Consider the following 23654-nt stretch of genomic DNA (forward strand, 5'->3'; position numbering starts at 1 on the left):
TCGGCACTTAGGGACTCTGTTGTGACACATAATTGAAATAATGGGTGCCAGTGTCAGTCCAAAAGACTCATATTCTCCTCATGAGGAATATGTCTCGTAGAAGAATGTTATTTTCCATCAAGTACGAGGTCTACTTATGTGTGGAGGTAATTGTAAACACTCAACGTCATGAGTGAGATGGACCCTCATAAACCTTGTTCCACATTGGCTAAACCAAACTCCATGAGTTCCTAAACCATGTTGTATCCCATGTGACAACATGTGCCAAACAAAACCCTACATGTAGGTCCATAACTACCTGATGCAGAAATGTATTTCAAACACTACGGCCAAATACTTTGCTCCTACATGACCTTGTCATGTCTCTGAAGAAAAAAATGGATGAAAACATTCATGTGACACATCCTACTTAGAAAATTCAAGGAAAGCATTTTCAAAAATGGAATAAAACCATGCACACTAGGTGTTATGGGCCCTAGGGTTTAATGAAGGCTGATTTGGAGTGGCATGCACATTCGTGACATTCGTCGCCTCGCAAGCATATGTGCAATATCTGTATGAGATTAATTGTGGATCTACCAATCACCAATAGAGGCCATGGTTCGGTTTGGTGGGTATGTTTAGATCAGTTGACTAAAGTTAACCAAGATGTTTGTTCCTAACATTGTTGATTGCTCAGCAATGTTGCAAGAAATTGCGATCCATGTTTACCATTCATTTTGGAGAACTATCTGTAAACGGTGGGGAAACGCATCTCAATATTGCTAGTCATCCAGAGAGTACAGGCAGATTGCAAGTGTTAATCTTGTGCTAAAGGATATGCTAAGCACGTACGTTAGCACCAAGAAATCGAATATCTCTCTATATAGTTGGAGTTCAATGCCAAAAGTGTGTGTGAGATTTCTTTTTGTGGGGTTTTTAGCTTGCTTTAGCAAGCACATGTATGTGTACATGCATTGCAAGTTGCTAGTCTAGTGACATGCGTCGGGCTACTGTAAGTGCCCGTGAGTGAGTTTTTTGAACAGAGACTTGTATATAACTTAAACTTATGTACAAACATAAAAAAGTTCAGCCAAAGTTCAGAATTTTTCAGTTTTGATCTCGTTTTGGCTTCTTGATGCCTTTGTATGCAGTTTTTTGCCCTCGACTAGCTCTCTCTACACCTAGTCTTCCTGCTACAGCATCCTCTTCGCGTTGATTTTGCACATAGTTGTGCATGGATTCAATTTGAAGGATTTCAGCACTTTTGTTACAAAGTTCGCAAAGATTTTTTAAAGTTTGATCATGTCTTTTGGAGTTGGGGTTTTGGAGTTATGGTCTCTTCTCTGCAGCCTACAGTGTATGGCAGCTTTGGGGCAAAACTATGTAGGTTGAGTTGTGGAAACCCATACGTCTTGTGGGTGATGTATGATTTGAAGGGGGACTTTTAAGGTGGTTTTTGATGAAGGGGAAATCTTTGTTTTCAAGAGCATTGGTACATGACGTCCATAATTCCGTGCGTAAACAGGTTTCTTCCTTCTTTGTGTAGTCTCTTGGGTGGGTGACGGCCAGTAAATTCTTAAGGGGACTACTCTTGTTGGATTTGTGGTGTTTCAAAGGGGTTTCCCAAATCTTTTGGTGTTCTTGTAGTGCTATTTCAATGCTCTTGGGTGACATTGCTATAGAGGTGTTCCAGTTTATTTGTTTCCCAACAGTGTTTTGGTGCCCGCCATCGAGGATCTTCTTCAAGTGACCTTCAATTGACAGATTTGATGGCTATTATGATAGAGTTTCCAAGGTTCTATGGCTATGTAGGTGAGGATGCTGATGCATTCATTGAAAAGATGGAGTTTTCTTGTTTGATGGCAAATAAGGAAGATCCAATGATTATGCTCAAGATTTTGTTCTTTTGCTTGAAAGAGGATACAAGGATATGGTATGATGAGTATGAGTTTTGGTTGAAATCATATCAACCTCCATTGGTGATGACTTATGATGCATTAAAGAAGGATTTTCTAGATAAGTTCAAGAAGGTAGAGGACCCAACGGATGTATGGCACTCCATTGAAGGACTTTTGCAATGTGATGGTCAAAGTGTAGATGCCTTTGTCAAGGAGTTCAATGCCTTGTGGAAGAGATGGTGTGTTTCTTTGGGCAGTGATGCTCCTCCCCTTATGCTTAAAAAGTGTATGTTTATGCAAAATTGAGGGCTGATTTGAAGTTAAACATTGAGCTTAAAAGGCCACTTACATTTGATGATGCAGTAAAGGTTGCAAAGCATAAGGAATGGAAACTAGAGAAAGTGAGGCAGCTTGCATTGCAAGAAGATGTGAAGCCAAATGTATCTTATGTTTTAGACATAAATATGGACAACATATGCAATGAAGACTTCCATGTTTCTCATTCTCTTGAGCATGTGAAAGAAGAATGTCATATGCATAATGAGATCAAGTAGAATGCTCAATGTATGCCATCTTTATTGTTTAAGCGATTTAATGTCAACCTTCATGTCAAAGATGATGATGCTAGTAAGGTGGATGTAGGCAAGAAGGCTACCATGGTCATGAATGAGTCTCAAATGCAAGGAGATGATCATTTTGAATGTCCAAGTCACATGGCTAATGCTTCTCATATATGTTACAATGAGGATGAGTATGCTTTTGATACGAATGTTATTGCTGTGAGTTTTTCTCTTGTAGATGAGGTAGTCGAGGATCACAAGATGGAGGTCAAGGAAGATAAAAATGACAAACAGGGTGATGTGTATGATGAGGGCTCTCGAGTATATGCTTTGGGTGATTGTATGCAAAAGGGTGATGAAGCAATTAATGAGAAACTTGATGATCTGTATGATGATGTGGGTAGCCGTGCCTTAACTGATGATGAAGAGAATATTGAGAGATTAGATGATGTGAAAAATGATGGAGATTATCTTTTTATACCTCCTGTGAATATGGCTAATGCTACCTTTTTCTTGATCCTCTTATTAAGAAGCCTAAGTTATGTATGAAGGGTGGCTTACCTATCAAACATGGTATGGTTGAATTGGATGGATGCTTAATGAAGAGTAGGGGTAATGATATGAATATGCATGAGGATATGAAAATATCTGAGTTAAAGGTTGAAGACCTTTTGGAGGAGATGTTAAAGGCTTCTTTGGATGTTGTAGGGCTGAAAGGATTTCTCTGTGTGGTATCTCTTGAGAGTACTTTATGCCTAAACAGGATTTGGATTCTACATACGGTTTATGCTTTGATATTGGGAGTGACACAATTGATATGGCTGATGTTTCTTCATGTATTTTGTGCTTTTGTTGTATGGCCCTTTGATCCGGGTGGACAATATGCTTATGTTACTGCTGAGCATAAATGCTCTAGTAGACTGGGGGGGTTGGCAAACTATGTTGGGTACATTTCTGACACCCCGTTTTTTATAAATTTGTACGTACGGACATGACACCCGATGTCAAAAGTGTGTGTGGGATTTCTTTTTGTGGGGTTTTTAGCTTTCTTTAGAAAGCACATGTACATGCACTGCAAGTAGCTAGTCTAGTGACAGGTGTCGGGCTACTGTAAGTGCCCGTGAGTGAGTTTTTTGAAGTGAAACTTGTATATAACTTAAACTCATGTACAAACATAAAAAAACTCAGCCAAAGTTCATAATTTTTCAGGTTTGAGCTCGTTCTAGCTTCTTGATGCCTTTGGATGCAGTTTTTTGCCCTCGACTAGCTCTCTCTACACCTAGTCTTCCTGCTATACAACATCCTATTTGCGTTAATTTTGCACATAGTTGTGCATGGGTTCGATTTGAAGGATTTCAGCGCTTTTGTTGCAAAATTTTCAAAGACTTTTTGAAGTTTGAAATCGTGTATTTTGGAGTTGGGTTTTTGGAGCTATGGTCTCTTCTCTGCAGCCTGCAGTGTATGGCATCTTTGGGGCAAAACTATGTAGGTTGAGTTGTGGAAACCCATACGTCTTGTGGGTGATGTATGCTTTGAAGGGGGACTTTTAAGGTGGTTTTTGATGAAGGGGAAAGATTTTTTTTCAAGAGCATTGGTAGGCGACGTCCGTAATTCCGTGCCTAAACAGGTTTCTTCCTTCTTTGTGACATAGTCTCTTGGGTGGGCGACGGCCAGTAAATTCCCAAGGGGACTACTCTTGTTGGATTTGTGGTGTTTCAAAGGGGTTTCTTAAATATTTTGGTGTTCTTGTAGTGCCCTTTCAATGCTCTTGGGTGACATCGCTATTGAGATGTTCCAGTATATTTGTTTCCCAACAGTGTCTTATGCGTTGTTGTCTCTCCTTAGTCTCAGCTTGAGCTTGTATCTTCTTCAACTCTGTTTGTGTCTTGGCTACCTTTTTTTGATGGATGGCACATAGATCCTCTTGGTATAAATAATCACAGTATCTTTTAAAATTGCTCCCATTGAGAAATCCAATGCTTTCAACTCCATCAAGAGTCTCCACACGAATGGTACCTTGTGGGGTGATTTCACATACTCTATATGGTCCTTTTCCTGCATATTTCAACTTTTTATTTTTGTTACACACTCCATACATAAGGACTTTATCACCAACATTGATATCTTTGTTCTTTAGATGACGGTCAAACCATTTCTTCCTCCTATCTTTCTCCACAAGTGCATTTTGCATAGCCAATTGCCTTTCTTCGTCTAACCTTCCAAGGATATATAAACGCTCAACTAAAGGGTTACCATCCCAATCTTCTTGTGTAGCTACCCATAGACTAGGAATTATAAACTCCCATGGCAAAACTACTTTTTGGCCATATACCATTTTGAATGGTGTACAATTAATAGCCACTTTGTAAGAAGTACGACAAGCCCATAGAGCTGATGTCAGCTTCAAATCCCAATCTGTGCGATGAGCTTCCATTGTCTTGGTCATGATAGAAATTAAGGTCTTGTTAGTGCTCTCATCTTGGCCATTTGCTTGTGGATAATAAGGCATGGACTTATGGTGGGCTATCAAATGAGTACCATTGTCACTCACAATTTCAAAGGGACAACCAAATCTTGTAATAACATTCTCAACGAGAAACTTGGCAACTAACCTTGCATCAGCCTTGTGTGTTGCCCTGGCTTCCACCCACTTCGTCACATAGTCAGTGGAAACAATAATATATCAAGATTGAGTGTTACGAGTTGCCGGACTAATTGGGCCTACAAAGTCTAAACCCTATTTTTCAAATAGTTGAGTCACTTTAACAGGATGTAAGGGCATCTTATCCTTTTGTTGTGTGATCCTGTAACGTCGGCATTCATCATATCCTTTTGCAAAAAGTGATGCATCCTTGAATAAGGTAGGCCACCAATAGCCTGATTGCAATACCTTTCTAGCAGTTAGTTTCCCTGAGAAATGTCATCCGGCTATACCCATGCGGGCTTCTTGCAGTATGTGTAAATACTCATCCTCATGAGCACAACATCTAAGAATATCATCCTTCCTTAGCTTGTAGAGAGTTCCTGCAATGAGAGAATAAGGTTCACATTCTTTTAGCAGTTTTTGAACTATATCCTGATGAAGCTCCTTGGGTGGAAAACCATTGACTAAAAAGTTCACAATCTTCTTACTCCATTCATGCATGGACTCGACTAGGAATAGGGAAGTATCGGGCAATTCATCATCGACTCCAGTAGGGGATTCACCATTGGGTATACGAGACAAATGATCCACCATGACATGTCTTTTACCAGGTCTCACCACAACGGTGAAATCAAACTCAAGAACCATCGTGTAATTCTTCCCGTGGAACAAGGTTTATTTACTAGATACTACAAGGCTTTATGATCCACATAGAAAACAAACTTGTTGGCAAGAAGGTAGTAGCGAAATTTCTTCACTGCGTAAATCATAGATAAACCTTCCCGCTCTGTAGTGGTGTAGTTTCTCTCAGCATCATTCAATTAACAACTCGCAAAGCTAATGGGGTAGTCCAATTTATGTTCTCCTGGTTGAGCTAGAACACACCCAATAGCAAAGTTTGATGCATCAATATGCACATGGAAAATTACATTCCAATCGGGCACTCATAGAATGGGAGCGCTTGTGAAGGTGTTTTTCAATGACTCATAAGCATGTTCACACTCCGCGGTCTAGTGGAACTCAATACGAAGCTTGTACAAAGGACGAGCTATCTCAGCAAAGTTTAAAATAAACCGTCGGTATATAATTTGGCACAATAAGTATTGGAGACACCCATTCTGAGTGCTCAATAGGGTATATTTTTATTCTCTTCTTGAATAATCTTTGTATACTTAGGATTCATTAGGAGGGTCGTTGTTGGACTGGTTTAGCCATGCTATTCATGGAAATTGTGTGTTGCACCACAGAAAGTGGAACACCTTTCATATCATGATATGTCCAAGCTAATATATCCTTGAATTCCTTAAGAAGTTCCTTAAGTACATACTCCTCAGTCTCAATCAGCAGTCTCTGTCAGATCTTGGGCAATGAAAACAGGTTTGGACTCCTCATTAGGGTCTGCCAACTCTATATCCTTAACTATCACTTGACCGTCATACACTCCATTACTTCCATCAATAGGTGTCCTCTATGCCTTTGTATGCAAAACCTTATGTTCCTCTGTGGTGTAGGGTTTGAAATAATCAGTTGCAGAGTGTAAGTCTATGGGGTCTTGTCGTTCTATGGATTGTGATTTCACTTTCTCTTCCTCTTGTTATTGAGATAACTCTCTATTTTGTCGTCTCCTTACGGTACGACTCAACTTTAGCTTCTCTGTAGCCTCTAGCTGTGTGATGTCAATGGGTTGTGGACTACAACACATGATGCTTTGAAGGTATCCACCCCAATTATCTACCAACTTACGATGAGCATCGCGGGCGCCCCTATATAATTAAGCCATTCTACGATAGATTTCTTTTCATTTATTCTAGCATGCACATTTGCTCGAGAACATCGCCTCTTATATCTCTTACTCTTCTTGTGTAGTTTTTTATTACGATCGATCTCTAGTGAAGAATTAATAGATGAATCGCTACTCGTGTCTTCTGCTCTCCTGGATAGATTGTCATCTAGGGTACCACTGGGCTTTGAATGGTTTGTCCACATTTACACTAAGATTTAACTCAGATTCTTCGTCTTCATAGTCAACTCCAATTGATGATTTTGACTCTGAATCGTGTGGGCTATAGTCTTATGAGACACTACTGGTTCCAATGTCAGTCAAGCCTTCATCTTGTATGTTATCAGAAGCTATATGCATTGCTCCTATCATATTTAAGGGTACGAGTTGTGGCATTTCATCCCCCTCAGGTGTTACTCAGGTCCTCTCCCTATTTCCCCAAGTGTCTATGGTGGCTGCTAGGTGGACCCAATCCACATTGTCAGACTCAGTCATCCTAGGTAGAACATCCATATAAGGAGAATCTTGCCCAATATCAGTGTCCATTTTACATGTGTAACAATACTGCAATGGAGCCGAGTGAATTGTGGTGTCAGATCTATGATCAATTTATAAATCTGTTTCCTAGAGGATGTGCCCGACTAGTTACAAGATCAACTCGAATGACAGGATCTTGGAACTGCAAATAGACATGGTTTTTAGACCAGTCATGCACCATTTTTGCTTCCCTCATGAAAGGACGTACTAAGATCATCTCAGATGACATAGTGCGCTTGGAGAAATCAATAACAATGAAGGTATTCCTTATTTTGTACCCAAAGACCTTGATCTTGAGATCTTCTAGCATCCCAATAGGCTTAACAATAGTCCCATTGGCCATCTTTACCAACTATGTTTGTGGTTCCAAGGTGAGGTCTTCCCATAGTTTCCCATCAATTTTTAGTCACAATGCTAACCTCAGCACCAACGTCAAGGATTCCCTTCACAGTTAATCCCTTGGTAGTGATTGGTATGGTTGCATTGTATTCATCGCCTTCAAGGTATTGTCCTAACTTGTTAACAGTTATTTCAACAATAGAGTTCTCATCTAGGTGGGTTGTGCATCTAAGTGTTTCCTCCTCTATTGGCACCTCCCTACCCCCATTCATCTGTGCAAATTGTGGTAGCCCGAGTTTCAGTTCTCCATTGAGGAGAGCTCCAAGAGATAAGAATAGCTCGGGGTCTCCATATAGTTTGGACATGATAGTGGTTCTAACTTCTGAAGCCATGAAATCCATCAATTTGGCAATATTTAGCGGCACCTTTTGCGCTTCAATCCCTTGACGTGGGAAAGATGGGATCTCCATTTCCTCGATAGGGACAGGCAGTCCCTCTGTAAACATTCTCTTCAACAAGAAGTGAGTACGCCCACTTTTCCATGACTTTAAATCGCTTTCTTCTTGGATGATACTACGTATGGCTAGGGGTCTATGGACTTTGTGAGGTTGATGTTGCATAGGGAACACTGTTTCTGTAATCTGGATCTGCCTAGGTGTTGGCTCTAGATCCCTTTGGGTCTCTTCTACCAAAGTCCTTAATTGCTTGACTCGCTCGATCTCCTCTGTAGGTTTGGGTAAGTTCCTATCTTCTTCTTGGGTCCTGGCCATTGTGTCTCATGACAATCTTCCTTGTTGGTTTCTTTCCTAGTGGTCGTTTTGGTCTCCATGGTTTCACCTGAATCAGAATCCTCTTCAGCGTCATTCATATATATGGGGTCGTCACCAGTCCCTATGCTGGTCTTTGAACTGGGATCTGACTTCGCTACTTTTTGCGATCTCTTCTTTCGTGTTTTCTTCTTCTTCTGAGATTGGGCAATTGTTGCCGTGTCTCTTATAATTTTGTTTTTGGAGCATCAATCATGTGAGTATATTTACTGGTACCACATGTGTACTTTGTGATGGCTCCTTGATAACCTCAATCAAGTTTAATGGCGTGATTTTCGGTGCATTTGAATTATTCAAACATTAGGCAATCAAATTATCTATGCCACGTCGATTATACATGAGTATCGGCATTGTAGACGTGCTTGCTTGATTGGTTTGCATTAGTGTAGCATTCTTTTGTAGCCTAATAGGACACTCGGCTACACGATGTGGACCCCCACACTCATAGCATTGAAGAGGTGGTCTCTTGGCAGTGTAATTGATATTTTGGCCTCTTTCTGTAAGAGCAGCTACTTGATTTGATAGGTTTGACTTGTCCCCAATAGTCCTCCATGTAATATTGTGGAATTTCTTTAAGTGCATCAATCACATAGGCAATATTAGGATCTATATCTTCCTGAAAACCTTCCAAACAAGCAATAGATGATTCACAACCCACTTGATTCATAGAAGTGATTCTTGGATGTGGTGGCTGCGGTCCTACCACTGGAGGTGGTAAGGGTGTTGTTTGAACAACAATTTGGACCCTAGCGACCATGAGTTGTGACGTTTGTTCAAGAGGTGGGACTGGCATGAATGCAGGCACTCTAGGTGTATCCATCCATGCTAAGGTTGGTTTATTGGCCATCGCGTGTCTAAATACTATGCAATCCTTAGCTTGATGTAATGGAAATGGCCTATGAACTTTGAGATTAGCGGAATTCGGAAATTAGATGAAGCACTTTTGTGAGATTACTTTGTGAGCATAGCGGGTGAACTTCCCAATCAAGGGAGTAATGGAGGCTTTCCGTCCCTTGAAAGCGGCATCAGCAGTTACAACATCTCCCATCTCAAAAGCTTGAATGCCCAACTTGGTGGCCAACTCCATTGATATGAAGTTGTGAGTAGAACCAGGGTCAAACAAGATGAAAACATCATGCTCCCTTACCTTTCCCCAAGCATAGGAGAGAGGTGATCCTTTGCAATGAGGATCCTCTTTTGGAGCTTCGATAGTGGAAGCTCTAAGAATCTCATTGCGAGCATTTCTTTTGCGGCAAGAATGATAACCATGCCCTTGCTCCCCAAAATTAAAACATTTGTGATCCTTGCGAAAAGTTTCAAGCTCTCCAGGAGAGAGTTTATTTTTACCTTTGTCAACTCCTTTCTCCTTGGACCGATTGTTGTTGTTATTGTTGTTGGAATGGCCTTGGGAAGAATTTTGGGCATTAATTTTTCCCTTTGCATCACTTTTGTCTTTATTTTCCATGGGCTTGACATTCCGTCTAGACCCTTGTTGGAAATTGATGCGTGAAGCAACCATTGTATGGTGGATTACTTCGCTGATAGAACCAACCATTGAGAGTTGACATACTCGTCCATCTCTTCAGGTAATCCCGCACAGAATTGTTGCTTTTGCTCAGCAAAGTCTATCTTTTGAAAGATAGTAGCCTTGAGATGTAAATCCCAAAACTTGTCCATGGATTTAAGGATAGACTCATGAAAGAGAAGCCTCAAACGCCGCCATTCGGTGAGCACTTTGTCCTTTGCATCGCTTGCAAGGAATTGCTTCATGATGGAAACTCATAGAGTTTTCCATGTCTTTGGGGCTTCGCCATTGCCAAAAAGGCTAGCCCACCATTGACAAGCCGATTTTTGGAAGTGCATAGCTACATGGTGTAGCTTGGAGGACTCCGTGAAGCCCTCGTCTCCAAAGGCCGCATCAAATTGGTGGATGAAGGCCAATACTTTGTCGGTAGCACCAAAGGTGCCATCATAGGTGAGAAAAGAGATGCTCTTTTGGCCCTCTTTGAACTTCTTTAGCTTTTGTGACCTTCGTCATGCAGGGAAAGATTTTCAACGTCCTCCCCTCTTGTATTCTCTAGGAGAATAGCCATAGCCTTCATCAGTAGAGGAGGAAGGTGAAGAAGAAGGAGAAGAGGGTGACCTCTTTCTTGCCCTTTTCTTCCTTTGTTTCCTCTCTTCTCTTTTGGAGTGACGAGGAGAAGGACTATCGGTTAATCGTTTCCTCTTAGGAGGAGTTGGCGATCATTTAGTCCGCCTTCTTTGTGGAGCCACATTTTCGAAGGAATTTAGGGATTCATTACTTTCCTGATCTTTGGATTCCTCCTCTCGTATGGGAGAGAGTCTTCTTTTGGGGGTCTCATCAAGAGGCCTCCTAAGATCTCTCTCCTATTGGATAGGAAAGGAAATCCCATAAGCACGAAGTTGTTGAGTAACTTCGGCTTGCAAAGCGGGGTTGCCCATAGCTTGTTGCAACCTAGTGACAAGATAATTAACAAACATAGGGGCATCATCATTAGCACCTTCATGTGCAAAATCAAAGTTATCAATGTTCATTCTACTCTCTCAGTTATAGTCAGCCATGTTAATTAAACTTATGTGTTTACCTAGTGTATGCTTTGGCAATTCAAACCTTAGTTGCTACTCCTCTTAGCCTTTGAAAATAGGCACTTAAGTATCTACACCCACGGCTCGAATTGGTTAATTATAGAGAGTAGTGGAGTGAGTAACATAGCAAAGTTGTCGGGGATAGCTCCTTTCCGACTTCTTATGGCTCAATAATGGTAAAGCCGTAGGCAAGTCTAAAAAGACTCCATTATTAAGACCAAAGCTCCCGAGGTGTGCACCATATCCCACATAGTGGGCTCAATAAAACCGATAATAGATCCCAATCCCACTTACCCTAATATAATTTAACAAAATCAACCATTAATAGACTACTTAAGGACCTCTCTTCTTAAGCAAGAAAAGAGAAACCAAATGCTCTGATACCAATGTAATGGAAATGGCCTATGAACTTTGAGGATAGCGGAATTAGAAAATTAGATGAAGCACTTTTGTGAGATTACTTTGTGAGCATAGCGGGTGAACTTAATTGATGGTAGTAACATAAACATGGTACTTAGTAACTTGGCATGAACAACACTTTTGCAAGCGAGAGAGTTTAGAGAACATGACAACAGTAGAGGAACGGATTCATACGGAGCCGTTCCCCCCTCTAATAGGCATGTGTATTATAGTTTCTCCCATCAAGAGAGACTTGGTACAATACAATCTTTGTGTTCCTTGTGACCTAGGTGATGCAATGAAGATGGAAAGCTTCATGCATCGCAAGCATAACATAAAATTTGTAGAAAGCATTAACTATCCCAAGCCTCAATCCCAAGGCCTCAAACACCTTCGAAGGTGGAGAGAGCTAGCGGGGAATGAGGATAGGGAAGAGGAAGAAGAAACATTCCATAGGAGAAAGAAATAGTTCCTCACTTATCGTCACTCTTCTTGCTAGCATACATAATAGCATAGTAATGAAGATGGAGAAGATGTCAAGCTTAAGCATTGAAGCATGGCTCTTGGTTGGATTTGCATTCCATAGCCAAGAGTGTTGGTGTAGGCTCTCACTTCTCACAAGCTTGGAGAAGGAGGTGGAGTTCCTCAACTTTCACCAAGTGATAATGATCCACAAAATGAGTGTGTTTGTGTGTGGTGAATACCCCCCCATCACCCCCCTTGCTTGCTTGGGGTGAGTTCTAGACTTTCCACATGCTTCAAGCTCATTGGACCCCTCTCCCCCTAGCCAATCACATGCAGCATGCATTCAAGTACATGGGCAATCATTGGACAAGTGTCCTCCTTACCTCTTAGAGAGAGAGAGAGAGAGAGCTTGAAAATATCTAGATATTTGTTGGATGGAACTAGAAGCTCATTGGACCCCTATTTAGCCCAACCAATAGCATTCAAACACACCATGTGGCCAAGCATAAGGAGAGTCTGACATGTGTCCCATGTGCCCCTTGAGAAAAGGGATGCCCTTTGGGTGATTGGGAGGTTAAGTCAAAGATTCCCCTAACTTTGGAACTTTCCCTCTCCTTTGTAGGGTCTCTTTTTGACTCAAGCACCTTACTCCCCATGCATGGGAAGCTTCTCAAGCACCTTCCTCATTAAATATGACAAGCACCTCAAGTACCTTAGTCGGGACAAGCGCCTCAAGCACCTTAGTCATCAAGCACGACAAGTACCGCAAGCTTAGGTCCATTTCCCACCTCAAGCTCAGCCCTAGCTCTCCTAAAGTCAAAGGACTTTTAGCACTAACCATTGAAGGTCTTTAATGAAGCTAACCCTAAGGTCTTTTAAGCTCCATTAGTTAACCTTGCTATTTGACAACCCATCTCTCATTTGGTCCCCTTTACCATTGGCCCCATGTTGAGATAGATCCGTAAGCAGATGTTTATATTCTAACCCTTGTTTCCATTTATTATCCCACATTAAATGATCAGTGCTCTTTGACAGACCATTTCTCATTTGGACCCCTTGCCATTGGCTCCGTGTTGAGATAGATTCGTAAGCACATGTCTATATTCTAACCCTTGTTTCCATTTATTATCCCACATTAAATGATCAATTTAATATGAGAAAATCATTTGGGTTGGTTAGATATTAGATTTTATGACATTACCTCTCTCTTGAAATCATAGTCGTCCTAGACTATGAGGTAAAAGAGATAAAGCATAGTCATTAGTCAATTTGTCTTAGCAGGTAGAGGATCCCTTTTTACCCTACGACAATATTCCAAGATGGATGACTAATCCATTTGGTGCTTGGGAGACATAGCTGCCGCAAGCATGTCTGCTCTTTAGTCCATTTCATCCTCCCAAGTAGAGTGACATAATGATAGGTAACTTGGGTTCATTAATGAAGTTGTGATTCCATGGCATCCATCTAGACATCTTTTATGGTTATTTTTTTTATCATGAATGAGATAACCGTCAGATAATCTTATCATGTCATAGTAACTTGTCTTCATACCGAAGGATAGCTTCGGGTTGTAGCACCTCTTCTTGGTCTTCGATTTAGGGAGGGTCTTCAATAATTGGTTCGTTTGGAGGCTGTCCTTTGTAGGGCTTAAGTAAGCTCACATGAAAAGCATTGTGTATGAGCCAATGGTTAGGAAACTTGAGTTGATAAGCCACCTCATTGATTGGCTTCAAAATTTGAAACGGGCCATAGTATCTTTTTGCTAGTTTAGCATAATACTTTTGATGGCTCGTAGGATTTTTGCCCATCGTTTGCCTCAATCGAGCCTTAGGAAACTTAAGCAAGATCCAATCATTTTCGTTGAACGTTAAGGCCCTTCTGTGCTTGTCAACAACAGATTTTTGCCTCAGTTGGGAGATGGATATAACCTCCTTAATCTTTTGAAAAGATGCTTGCAGGTCACGAATATACTCATGGTAGCGAAGATCTTCCCATGTACTTAAGTAGCAAGGGACTTTTAGGTCTTCCCTCTATGATTTTAGAAGGTGCTTTTCCTGTAGAAGTATGGATAGTATTATTATACGCATACTCTACAAGAGGTAAGTACTTTTTCCATTGTTAGCGTTGATCTACTTCTGTAACATAGGTCTTTAGTAGATCAAGAATCGTAAGATTGGCTATCTCACTTTGGCCACTCGTTTGTGGGTGATAGGCCTTTCTAAAAATTATTGGTCATTCTAGGATCTCTATCTGACATGATGGATGTTGGCAATCCATGGTGTTTGAAAATCTGGGATATGAAGAGAGTTGCCGTTTGGTGTGCCTTCATAGTCTTCTTGACAGGAATAAAGTGTGCTTGCTTGCTCAACATGTCGACTATTGTCCATATTCCCGTATTCCCATGGATAGACTTGGGTAATCCAAAGATAAAATCCATGGATATACTCTCCCATGGTGAATTAGGGATTGGCAATGGCTGGAGTAATCCAGGTTGCTTCCCCTCTATCATACTTGGTCTTTTGGCATACCACAGATTTTGAAACATACTCTTGTATGTCCACTTTCATGGTAGGCCAATAAAAGTACGTCTCTACTCCTCGAAGAGTAGGTTGAATGCCTCTATGCCCCGCATAGGGAGGAGCATGGGATTCATACATGACTTTCTCACGAAGGGAGTGGGTAACACATAGCCTATTGCAATGGAGAAGATAACCATCCTGCAAGGTGAATGGTTTCTCTTTCTTCCCCAAAGCAAGGGCTGACATTATGTCTTTAAAGTCAGGGTCAGTAGCATACTCATCTATCATAGAAGATAGATCATTGCGAGTTGCTATTGACACGGCATTAACTTTTGGTCGTCGTGAAAGTGCATCAGCCACTTGATTGTGCTTACCAGCAATGTGAGCAATGTGGAAATTAAATTACAAAAGAAAATTTGCCCACCTCATTTGTTTGTCGGAAAGCTTTGTTTGCGTCATGAAGTACTTGACACTTTGATGGTCTGTTCGTAAAATGAATGGAGTCTCCAATAGATAGTGCTTCCATGTGTCTAGGGCATGTAGAACAACTAACAGGTCTTTCTCTAAATGCCTAAGACCCATTCATCCTTATTGAGCCTTTGACTCTCATATGCTATGGCATGCCCTTCTTGAAGCAAGACTGCTCCAAGGCAATCACCACAAGCATCACATTCGACCTCAAATGGCTTTGAGAGATGCGGAAGCATACGGACTGGTTGGGAGGAGCTTCTCTTGGAGCTTGTCAAAAGCACTTTGCTCCTTAGCAGTCCATGAATACTTAACCTTTTTCTTTGTTAAGTCATGTAATGGTCCTGCCATTTGAGAGAATTTTGCTATGAAGCGTCTATAGTATGCACACATACCAATAAAGCTTCTTAGTTCATGTAGATTCCTTGGATTAGGCCATGCTTTTATTACCTCCAACTTTGATGGATCCATACGGATACCATCTTGAGAGATAATATGACCTAAGTATTGAATCTCTTGAAGGAAAAATTCGCTTTTCTTTTGATTTAGAAAAAGCTTATTCTCCCTTAATGCTTGAAAAATCACTTGGAGATATTGCTTGTGTTCCTCCAAGGAATTGGAGTAGATGATGATATCATCAAAGAACACTCCAGTAAATTTGCGGTAGGGTCTAAAAATTTTCTCCATTAATCGATTGAATGTAGCTGGTGCAGTAGTCAAGCCAAAAGGTATGACTAGATATTCATAAAGGCCATACGTTGTATGAAACGCGGTCTTTGGGATATCTTCATTCACTATCCTTATTTGATGGTAGCCACTTTTAAGGTCAATCCTACTGAAGTAGGTAGAGCCTTGTAGCTTGTCAAACAGATCTTCTACCCGAGGTACGGGAAATCTGAAGGAGTACGAGCGGAGGTGCGATGCGAGAGAGAGTGCGAGAAGAAGAGCACGACGATATGGTGAACTCGCTCTACTGTAATGTGTAGAGCATAGTGAGTTCTTATTAGGTTTTTACAAAAGAATATGTGTACATACTTGGCGGCCCGCCCACTTACCTGGGCGACCACATTAGGCTTTATACCCCAACAACCTCCCACTTAAAGTCCAATGTGGTACTTTAAGTGTGAGAGAAGCTACTATACAAGCTAATATACAAGAGATGTAGAGAAGTGATGTACTACCCTACACCTAACTGCTTGTGAAAATGAGCAAAGCTCTCTGAGGGAAGTCCTTTTGTAAGTAGATCAGCAGGATTTTATGTGGTGTGAACTTTGACAAGCTGAAGTTGCTTATCCTCGAGCATTTCCCTGATGAAATGATACTTCACATCCACATGCTTTGTCTTTGAGTGATAAACTGGATTGCGAGCCAATTGTATAGCACTTTGACTATCACAATAAAACACAGGCATCTCTTCTTTGATTCCCAAGTCTGTTACTAGTCGATTAAGCCAAATTGATTCTTTGCATGCCTCTGATGCTGCAACATATTAGCCTCTGTAGTAGACTGAGTAACACAATCTTGTAATCTAGAACGCCATGATACTGCTCCACCAGCCAATGTAAAGACATACCCTGACGTAGATCTTCGGTTGTCTAAGTCACCTGCATAATCTGAGTCTGTAAAACCCTTTACACTTAGCTCCTGACTCCCATAGCATATATGCATACTCTTTGTAGCTTTCAGGTATCTCAATATTCCTTTCACTGCCTCCCAATGTTTCTTGCCTGGGTTTGACATGTATCGACTTACTACTCCCACTGCAAATGCAATGTTTGGGCGAGTAGCAATCAATGCATACATCAAACTACCCACTGCAGACGCATATGGAATCTTATCCATTTCAGCCTGTTCTTCCTCAGACACAGGACAATCTTGTTTGCTAAGTTTCACATATGGTGGCAATGGAACACTCAATGCCTTTCCCTTCTCCATATTGAAACGTTGCAAAACCTTGTCAATATACTCTGTTTGAGATAACCAAATCAACTTCTTTGATCTGTCTCTCTCAATGCGCATACCAAGTATATGACTTGCCTCACCCATGTCTTTCATGTCAAACAATTTTGCCATCTTTGACTTCAAAATTGAAATTTCTTCCAAGTGCTTGCCAGCAATCAACATGTCATCCACATACAAAATAAGGATCAACCAACTACCATCCTTAGCCTTCTTTGTATATAGACAGTGATCGAACTCACTACGTTTGTAGCCTTGAGAAAGCATAAACTTGTGGAATTTATGGTACCATGCCCTCGGTGATTGTTTTAAGCCATAAAGACTCTTTAACAACTGGCATACCCAATATTCCTTGCCTTTCTCAACAAACCCTTCTGGCTGCTGCATGTAAATTTCCACATCTAAATCACCATGCAAGAACGCTATCTTGACATCCATTTGGTGCAACACCAAATCTAATATGGCAACCAATGCAAGAAAGCATCTCAATGTAGTCATCTTGACCACCGGAGAGAAGACTTCCTCAAAGTCAATGCCTTGTTCTTGCTTAAAGCCCTTGGCAACAAGCCTTGCTTTGTACTTTGGCTGACTATCATGAGCGGTGATCTTATACCTGTAAACCCATTTACAGGGTAGAGCCTTTTTGCCCTGTGGTAATTTAATTAGCTTCCATGTCTTGTTTTTTTGCAGAGCTGTCATCTCTGACTGCACGGCCAATTGCCAATTCATGGAGTCCTTCATTTGCACTGCTTCCTTGTAACATGAAGGCTCATTGCAATCAGTCAACATGACATAGTTCATAGATGGAACAAACCTATCAGGAGGTCGCGTGATACGTCCAGATCTACGCACAATAGGTGGCTCAGGCTCAGCCACAACCTGTGGTTCCACTCTATCCTGTCCTTGCTCCTCTTGAGCCCTGACATTTTGTCTTGCACGTGTAGGTCCATCTTCTTGGAAGACAACTCTTCTAATCTCCTCAACCCTCTCTGGTTTAGAATGATATTTGGATTCATTAAAGTGAACATCATTGCTGCGGACAACCTTTCTGGATTCGGGATCCCAAAGTCTGTACCCCATCTCACCAAAATTACCATAGCCTAGAAAGATGCACTTTCTACTCTTTGGCTCAAGTTTGTTCCTAAATTATTTTGGAACGTGAGTATATGCCTCACAGCCAAAGACTCTGAGATGCTTGTATGAGGGCATTTTGCCTGACCATACCATCTCTGGCACTGAATCCTTCTGCAAAACCTTGCTAGGAGATCTATTTACAAGATGAACAGCTGTTGATACAGCTTCAGCCCAAAACCCATTTGGCAGTTGTGCATTAGACAACATACTTCTGACCTTCTCTTGTATGGTCCTATTCATCCTCTCAGCAACACCATTTTGAGGAGGATTGTAAGGAGCAGTAAGTTCACGTTTTATAACTTTTGACTCACAAAAGTCCTGAAAGGCCTTTGAAACATACTCTCCACCATTGTCAGTGCGTAAGCATTTAAGCTTCTTGCCACTCTGATTCTCCACAAGTGTCACAAACGTTTTGAAAACACTAAACGCTTCATCCTTGTGCTTGAGAAAGTAAACCCATACTTTGCTCGAGTAATCATCTATAAATGTCATAAAGTAAGAAGCTCCCCCTAGAGATAGGTTAGGCATAGGTCCACACAAATCACTATGAACAAGTGCCAACTGTGTATCTCTTCTACTGCTTCTATGCTTATGTGGCTGCAGTGTTTGCTTACCATACAGACAATGTTCACAGAATTCAAAATCATTAAATGAAAATCCAGGCAAATAACCAGAACGAGACAAGATTTCCATTCCCTTCTTGGACATATGTCCTAACTGGCTATGCCACAAAGAAACGTTCGGCTGCTCGGTTACATTGATTACATTTTTAGAGACATTTGATACATAAATCATGTAAAGTCCTCCAGACTTTACTCCATGTGCTACTGTCATAGAACCCTTGGATATCTTCCACATGTTCTGTCCAAAAGTGGTGACGTAGCCAGCATCATCAAGTAAACCTGTGCTAATCAAGCTCTTTGTAATTGCGGGAACATGTCTCACATTCTTCAGCGTGAAAGAAGAGCCATTCTGAAACTTCAATTGAACATCTCCAACACCTAAGATCTCACATGTCTGCCCATTGCCTAGCCGAACATGATCTTTAGTGGTCACATAAGAAGTAAACCACTCCTTGTTTGGAGACACATGAAGTGATGCCCCTGAGTCTATAATCCAGTCACTCATTGCATTTCCATCAGATGCTGTAAGAAGAGCTGAGTCCATTGTATTCTTCAAGAAGTAGATGTCTCCTGACACTAGACTGTCATCATCTGCAACAGTGTTTGTCACATTTATTTCTTGAATCTTCACTGAGGACTTGTTCTTCTCACCATGGTCTTCAGCTTTCTCTTTGCCTTTTTCTGCTTTCCATTCTCTGCAGTCTCTTTTCATGTGACCCTTCTTGCCACAATGGTAGCATTCTATGTCACTCTTGCCTTTAGCACTGCGGGACTTGCTACGAGACTGATTCCTCTTTCCACCTTTGTACTTTTCTTTGGTCCTTCCCCTGACAACTAAGGCTGTTCCTTTGCCTTTGTCCATTGTCTTTCTATTGGTTTCTTTAGTAAGCAGACTTCCTTCTACACCTGCTATGTTCAAACCATCTAGAGGTGCAGAATTACTCAAAGCTGTGCGAAAAGTGTCCTAACTTTCCGGCAATGTGATCAACAGGAACATAGCTCTAACAGGTTCATCAAACTTGACACCTTGAGCTGACAATTGACTATAGATTGTGTTGAATTCATTCAGATGATTGGACATAGGTGTCCCTTCTTTCATCTTCAAGTCAACAAGCTTCTTAAGCCAGTATACATGTGAAGCTGCACTCTGCTTCTCATAAAGATCACTCAGCTTTAACCATGCTTGATAAGTCGACATCTCGTCTGCTACATTGAAGTAAACGCTTTCTGCCAAAGTCAGCATAATGGTAGAAAGTGCCAATTCATCCATTTCGCTCCATTCATCTTCGTCCATATCTTCTGGTTTTATCCCCTTGAGCTTTATAGGTTTTATCTGCTTCTTTTGTACCAACACGTGCCAAATCTGATGCTTCCACAATGGGAAATTGGTTCCATCCAGCTTCTTGATATTGTAAAGAGCAGTGTCCTGTGATCCAGCCATAGCTACGCTTCACAGTAGTTTACTTTCCTGGGAAAAATTCGGCACAGTTTCCCCTGTAAACTGACCTCTGAACCAATATCAACCTGTCAAATGAACCAAGAAAGCTTCAGATTCTGCAAAAATTTTGGCAGAGTCTCCTTTGTAAAATGGCTCTGGTGTACTAAAAACAGACCAAAAACAGCTCAAAAAACCACTGTCTCTCTAACAATGTAAGCTGTGGGTAAACCTGTACTGTCTTTGACTGTCCTGTAAGCATAGACTGCGACAATGCCTCAACGGCAGTAAAGCAAAGATGCAATCCCAACTGTCTAACTCACAGTCAATACATCCTAGCTGCCTATCTAAGGGTGCTCGAGGGATCGCTCCAAGACCTGTATCACCGAAAGGATCTCAACATTCGAGAATCCCCCAGCTCAATAAAACCTCACTCGACCCTCAACAAAGGCTGCAGTAAATCTGACAATACATAGACTTCCCACAAAGTCATACATCCACAAATTTCCCACTGTATGTTGTAACCACTGCGGCGGTTGTTTGCTGCGTGACTCACAGCCAGCAAACCCTCAACAGACATACATCATCTCTGACAATACATCCCATGTGGAAGTACCTGCAATTTCAGGATGAAATCTGGAATATCAAGCAGCAAACACAAGCTACCTGATGAACTAGTGGATGTCGCCTACAGACTGTGTGTAGATGCGTCCGTGTCGTATGTGACACGCCTCCAAGAACTGTGAGCCGTCCTTCGATGTGTAGACAGCCACAAATCAACACTCTGGGAGTGTCGATATCCTCAGCACCTGCAGTCGCAGGCCGAAAACCCCAAATTTGCAGAGTCGGATGGCCTGCGCAGACCTTTGTCGAAGCCGAACGGTGGCCGAGATGACCTCAGAATGAAATTCGACAACACCGATCCCTTTGGGCTCCCCCACGAGATCTGGGGCCGTGTCTTCGCCTGTCGAATTTCACTCCAATCTGAGTAGGTCACTCTAGCCTCCTGCAGTGCTGCCCCGAGCCTCGATCTGAGCTCTGATACGAGTTGAAGGAGTACGAGCGGAAGTGCGACGCGAGAGAGAGTGCGAGAAGAAGAGCACGACGATATGGTGAACTCGCTCTACTGTAATGTGTAGAGCATAGTGAGTTCTTATTAGGTTTTTACAAAAGAATATGTGTACATACCTGGCGGCCCGCCCACTTACCTGGGCGACCACATTGGGCTTTATACCCCAACAAAATCTGTTTTTCATAGTGATATGGTTTAATGTGCGATAGTCCACACACATGTGATATGTACGATCTTTCTTTTGCACTAAAAGGACTGGAGAACAAAAGGAAGAGGAGCTAGGCCTCACCATCCCTTTGTCTACCAATTCTTGTACTTGCCTCATGATATCCTCTTGTTGACCTTGGGAAACTCGATAAGGAGGTTTGTTAGGCAGTGAGCTTCCTGATAGGAGCTCAATTCAATGGTCATCATCCCCTCGTTTGGAGCTAAGTCCATAGGGATATCATCGATGAACACATCTTGGAATCTTTTTAGAAATTTAGACAAGTCTAACTCTTCTTGATTCCTACCATTCACCTTTGTTGAAACATTAGGACCTTTTAGGGACTCTTTGACAAAAATCATGTACGCAAAAACTGAGCTCTTCATTGATTTATCAAGGGCAAGAGGATTTACAAGTAGTATATTATGACCAGACTCATTAGCATGTATATACATATTCTTTCCCCTGTAGGTGAAGTAGATTCTCCTTTCAGGGAACTTCATGTTGGCAGCCATGCGGTTGAACCATGGTGCCCCTAGGATAGCATCCTCATGTTGGAGAGGAGAGATACAGAAGTCTTCTATGTCGACATAGATTTGGACATGAAGCCTCAACTTCCCAATCAACGGAGTAATGAGGCTTGCTGTCCCTTGAAAGCGGCATCGGCAGTTACAGCATCTCCCATCTCAAAAGCTTGAATGCCCAACTTGGTGGCCAACTCCGTTGATATGAATTTGTGAGTAGAACCAGGGTCAAACAAGATGAAGGCATCATGCTCCCTTACCTTTCCCCAAGCATAGGAGAGAGGTGATCCTTTGCAATGAGCATCCTCTTTTGGAGCTTCGATAGTGGAAGCTCTAGGAATCTCATTGCGAGCATTTCTTTTGCGGCAAGAATGATAACCATGCCCTTGCTCCCCAAACTTAAAACATTTGTGATCCTTGCGAAAAGTTTCAAGCTCTCCAGGAGAGAGTTTATTTTTACCTTTTTCAACTCCTTTCTCCTTGGACAGATTGTTGTTGTTGTTGTTGGAATGGCCTTGGGAAGAATTTTGGGCATTAATTTTTCCCTTTGCATCACTTTTGTCTTTATTTTCCATGGGCTTGACATTCCGTCTAGACCCTTGTTGGAAATTGATGCGTGAAGCAACCATTGTATGGTGGATTACTTCGCTGATAGAACCAACCGTTGAGAGTTGACATACTCGGCCATCTCTTCAGGTAATCCCGCACAGAATTGTTGCTTTTGCTCAGCAAAGTCTATCTTTTGAAAGATAGTAGCCTTGAGATGTAAATCCCAAAACTTGTCCACGTATTTGTGGATAGACTCATGAAAGAGAAGCCTCAAACTCCGCCATTCGGTGAGCACTTTGTCCTTTGCATCGCTTGCAAGGAATTATTTCATGATGGAAACTCGTAGAGTTTGCCATGTTTTTGGGGCTTCACCATTGCCACAAAGGCTAGCCCACCATTGACAATCGATTTTTGGAAGTGCATAGCTACATGGTGTAGCTTGGAGGACTTTTTGAAGCTCTCACCTCCAAAGGCCGCATCAAATTGCTGGTGAAGGCCAATACTTTGTCGGTAGCACCAAAGGTGCCATCATAGGTGAGGAAAGAGGTACTCTTTCCTCCCTCTTTGAACTTCTTTAGCTTTTGTGACCTTCACCATGCAGGGAAAGATTTTCGATGTCCTCCCCTCTTGTATTCTCTAAGAAAATAGCCATAGCTTTCATCGGTAGAGGAGGAAGGTGAAGACGAAGGAGAATTAGGGTGACCTCTTTCTTGCCTTTTCTTCCTTCGTTTCCTCTCTTCCCTTTTGGAGTGACGAGGAGAAGGACTATGGGTTAACCGTTTCCTCTTGGGAGGAGTTGGCGATCGTTTAGTCCGCCTACTTCGTGGAGCCACATCTTCGAAGGAATTTAGGGATTCATTACTTTCTTGATCTTTAGATTCCTCCTCTCGTATGGGAGAGATTCTTCTTTTGGGGGTCTCATAAAGAGGCCTCCTAAGCTCTCTCTCCTCTTGGATAGGAAAGGAAATCCCATAAGCACAAAGTTGTTGAGTAACTTCGGCTTGCAAAGCGGGGTTGCCCATAGCTTGTTGCAACCTAGTGACAAGATAATTAACAAACATGGGGGCATCATCATCAGCACCTTCATGTGCAAAATCAAAGTTATCAATGTTTATTCTACTCTCTTGG

Source organism: Adiantum capillus-veneris, chromosome 30, assembly GCF_014529385.1.
Source record: "Adiantum capillus-veneris isolate H3 chromosome 30, ASM1452938v2, whole genome shotgun sequence".
NCBI classification, from domain to species: Eukaryota; Viridiplantae; Streptophyta; class Polypodiopsida; order Polypodiales; family Pteridaceae; genus Adiantum; species Adiantum capillus-veneris.